Raw genomic sequence first — 5,106 nt, forward strand, 5'->3', positions numbered from 1 at the left:
GGTCAAGAAACCAGATCTGAGAGCTACATTACGTTTAAACAATCATGCACTCAGACCTCTTAACTGAAGGGAAATTTATTTTCCAAGTAGGAATGGGGGGCAATGACAAACTCCCTATTCCCAGTGTGGAGGAGGCAGGAAGACACTGTTTGGATATCATACAAGGCGGGTCAGCATCAAGACCGCTGCCATTCACGTTGGGGAGAAACATGGCGTCTGTAATCAAAACGGTTGTGGCTCCTGCTCCCATGGGGTTACGTTCGCCCTCAGGTAGGGATTCCCCCTGTATTCCATGAATGTATCGGAATTAACGCTACTTCTTACCCTCTCATATTCCTGAGGTGCTTGTTTCTTTTCCAGCGTATTCTCTTTTTTTTCTGGGGCTTGAACGCTTATGGCCCCGGAGCTCCGCGGGACTCTGCCAGGGCTTCAGGCATCACGGTGGGAAGGCGCGGCTCAGGAGTGGAGGTGCAGTGGCGTCGCCTGCTTCCAGGTCCGTGTTACTGGTTGTAGAGTCAGCACTGGGGATTATTCCAGTTTGATTCCCAGCAATGGCAGTGGAGTCGGCAGTGCTGTGTCGAGGAATCTTGTATACAGGTAGGATGTTTGGAGCCTGAACCTCGCAGCAAGTATTTGGAGGCTTACACACAGCAAGAAGGTAAGAGCCCCTTTGAACTTTTGAGGGACTTTAGAATTAATGGTTCCTGCGAGGGTGTTCAAGTGATTAAAGTGATTCCCCTTGTTCTGCCCATTCAAGCTTTCAGAAGAGTGACGGAGATTCTTACCTGCATGGAAACAAGTGAGGCAAGCGAGCAGCAGCACTTTGATTTCCCACCTTCGATAGCCTGTAGTTATATGTTGCGTGCTAGAGCAGCTCGGATTTAAGGCATTATTGATATTCCTCAGACCTCTCTTCCCAGAGTCTAGAGTCTCTCCGCCAGTAGTGGAACTGCGAGTGCCGGATAAACAAGCCAAGTTTAAAGAAACTAAAATTGACTCCGACGTTGAAAGATCGAAAGGCCGGGGCAGGGGTAGGGGTAAGAAAATAGCGGCCTCAAAAGTGAAGATAACACCTTCTCTAAAATCGTTCTATAAGGTCTTGCCTACGTCCTCCTCTACGATATTGGCTCAAGACAAGGACATTTCCGGAGGGCTGCAGCCTGATAATATATTAGATTCTGCTCAATACAGTTTTCACAATAGTTTAGACCTTCCGCGAGTAGACATGCAATCACTGATCCTCTCTAGCTAGCCGGGTGTTTCGGGAGATCCAGCAATGTGCGCTGACAGTCCTGATGCATCAGGAGGGTGAACAGACAAAATATCGACTCCAAAATATCGACTGGACATAATATCGAGTTTTAAATATAGACTGGACAAAATATCGACTGGACATAATATCGACTACAAAAATATTGTTTTTCAGGTAAGTGAAGTAATATCGACTGTTTAAAATATAGATAGCAAAAATATCGAATTTGTAATAATATATAATATTTTATAGTGTATTTTTATGTAATAATATGTGTGAAAAGTGTGTATTAATGTTATAAAATATTTTATTAAATGGAATTTGTTTTTTTAATAATTGCGTTATGTAATTCTGTAGCGGGTTGTGGGTTTATAGGGGAATAGGGTGGGAAGTAATTTAATAATAATTAATTAATTAATATATGTTTGTAAATATTTATAATTAATAATTAATTGATAATTAATAATAATTAGTTAATTAATTAATATAATTTTGTACATATTTTGAATTAGTAATTAATTGGTAATTGATTAATTGTAATTAGTTAATTACATTAATTAGAGTGCATTTTAATATATATAATTTTGTGTTATTCTTAAGTAATTAATTGGGAAAAAATAATATTAATTATTAAAATAATTACAGCTAATGTGCTAATATATTTACTTTATTGTTATTGTTAATTAATAATTAATTGGTAATTAAATAATATTGATACATTTTGGGTAAAGGAGTATTTTTAGGGTTCAGGGTCAGTTTTTAGTTTTTGGGTAAAGGGGCATTTTTAGGGTTCAGGGTCAGTTTTCAGTTTTTGGGTAAAGGGGCATTTTTAGGGTTCAGGGTCAGTTTTCAGTTTTTGGGTAAAGGGGCATTTTTAGGGTTCAGGGTCAGTTTTCAGTTTTTGGGTAAAGGGGTATTTTTAGGGTTCAGGGTCAGTTTTCAGTTTTTGGGTAAAGGGGCATTTTTAGGGTTCAGGGTCAGTTTTCAGTTTTTGGGTAAAGGGGCATTTTTAGGGTTCAGGGTCAGTTTTCAGTTTTTGGGTAAAGGGGCATTTTTAGGGTTCAGGGTCAGTTTTCAGTTTTTGGGTAAAGGGGCATTTTTAGGGTTCAGGGTCAGTTTTTAGTTTTTGGGTAAAGGGTTATTTTTAGGGTTCAGGGTCAGTTTTGGGTTTTTGGGTAAAGGGGTATATTTTAGGGTTGAGGGTCAACAAATAAGATTGTAAATTTTTTTTTTATTATTTTCATTTATTATTTTATTATTATAATTTAATTTAAGTATTTTTAAGTATATTTTAGTCATTTAAATTTAATATTAATTTAATTTAACACTGTTTTTAATAAAGTCGATATTTTTTACATCTATATTATTGTTAACGATATTTTGTACTCGATATTTTTGTACTTACCTGTTTGTAGATAGAAAGTCGATATTTTGTCTGTCGATATTTTGGCAACGATATTTTTGCAGGTCGATATTTTGGCAGTCTATATTATTTCAGTGATCCATCAGGAGTTTCAAACTCTGTCATACACCCTGCAGTCGGTCTCTCAAATAGGTTTACTGTTTTTGAGGCATGTGAGACTTATGAAGGTCAACAAGACTCTCCTTCAGTGATTGTTGATCCTGTGACTATTTCTGGTCCTCAGGTCCTCTGATTCCTCTGGTTCCCTGGCAGATATTTTATTATCTTTGAAGGATGAAATGAGAATTAGGTTCACTGTTTCTTAGACTAACCTAGCTGCGATCCAAGCCTCCTTTGTGGTGTTAGCCCAAATGTTGGAGGAGGTCTCTTTGAGAACTGATGTATTAGAACAGGAGTTACCGAAAATCGTCAACAATGGAAATGGCAAAATTAGCAAATCAAAACAAGACTTGAAGGAAGATCTTGAGAGTCTTGAGAACCACACTAGGAAGAATAACTAGAGACTTATTAATGTTCCGGAAGCAATCGCAGGTGCTGACATTAGAGGGTTTGTTATCTCCTTGTTAAAATAAACAGTGCTAAAAAACTCTCCCAATGTAGATCTCACCTAGGAAATACAACCAGTGCATTGCAATCCATTCAAAAGAAATCCGACCAATCAAAAGCCAAGGAAAATGTTGATTAATTTTCTAACATGCACTGTTAAGGAAGCAATTCTTACCTCGGCCTTAAAGGAGGGCAGTATCTTATCAACATCTTTTTCCAGTTTTTTCTCCTTATTTTAGATCGGATGTCTCACATAATATTGTACCAAAACAATGGGAACTGGGCAAAAGAATGGAAGCTTTGAATAATCAGGGGGCTAAGGCTCAACTGAAGTTCCTAGCATCTTTGCGTGTTATGTGGAACACAGGTATATGGATACTGATTTACTTAAAAAATAAAGGAGGAGTTTAAGTGGGGTATAATAGTAGGTGGAAGTTGGAAAGCGGACGGTGAATGTAAGTGGGTGCCCTGCTAGTGAGACCTGTTGTTGTACATCATGATATTCATTTTTAAGACCCATGGGGCAGAGGCTGAACAAGCATCAGGGAGGGTTTCCCAAAGGGAGGGGGGCCACAGGGGGAGTGAGGAGGGATGGTGGAAGTATGCACAGGGCGGGGAGCAGTAGGAATTTTATTTTCTAAATCCTCAATCTCACATTTATAAGATGGCTGATATGGGAGGTATGGGTTTTATATTCAGAGGGCAGGTATTTCCCTCATGAGTAATGAGGTTAAATTCATTACTTGGAATGTTAATGGTTTAAGGTGCCCCTGTAGACAAAGGCTGTTCATGAAATATTTAGAATTATCCCCTGCTCAGATCTGTCTTATCTGGGAGACACATTTAAGCTATGCAGAAAGTGAACCTATTTTCCCTAAATATTTCTGGGTTGAATATTTTTGTACTTCTGAATAGACAGTGCACAGCAAGGGGGGTCACCATTTTGATCAAACGGGGAGAAGGATGTTCTATCAAATCTACCCATTCTGAGCAGTCAGGGAGAAGGTAATTGGTTTTTTAGACTTACACCCCCTTAAGGATGTATACCCTCCCTTCTCCAGGCACTGATGGTGGGCTGCCACCATTGGGAGTGGTCTCTAGGGCGCACTTGCCAAATTGACATGGCAGTACTAGACTGCCCACAGGCACTGCAATGGCAAGCCTGAGTTACATTTACAGGCCGCTTAGGTAGGTGGCACAATGCGTGCTACAAACCTACTAACAACATTCCATTTACAGGCTGTGGGCACATAGAGTGCACTGTACTAGGGACTGACTAGTAAATCAAATATGCCAATCATGGAAACACCAATCCATAACAATAATTTACAAAGGGAGCACTTGCACTTTAGCACTTAACAGTAATGGTAAAGTACCCAAAGCATCTAGACCAGCAAAACGGAGTCCAACACACTGCAAAAATACAGGAGGTCAAGGAAAAAATACAAGAGAAACCTACGCCAATGATGCCAGGTCTAACAGTGACCTACAATCATGAGGGGATATTGAGATTACTTCTGCCATTCCAAGGGCAAGCAATCATTTTGTTGTCACTGATGTGCCAAAATGGTACGGCTAACTGCGTGAGGTTTTCCAACAATATCAATATCTTTCTTTAGCTTGGTATTGCTAAAGAATGTGTGATTTCTGATTTGTATCTCTTTCATAGGATATCATTGCTTGCTTTACTCATGATAAAGTGCCTCACATAGTGTCAAACATTTGGCAGTTTAATCTCGTGGAATGCCTTGGAAATGTCACACATAAGCAGACTGAAAATGTGTCAGCTATGGCCTTTTTTGGCTTCAAAACTCAGGATTCACCAGCCTGTATCGGGTCTGCTGACATGGATGCTCACATACTCTGTTTCGTGAAAATTTGGGCC

Source organism: Lissotriton vulgaris, chromosome 4_1 (assembly GCF_964263255.1).
Source record: "Lissotriton vulgaris chromosome 4_1, aLisVul1.2, whole genome shotgun sequence".
Lineage (NCBI taxonomy): Eukaryota > Metazoa > Chordata > Amphibia > Caudata > Salamandridae > Lissotriton > Lissotriton vulgaris.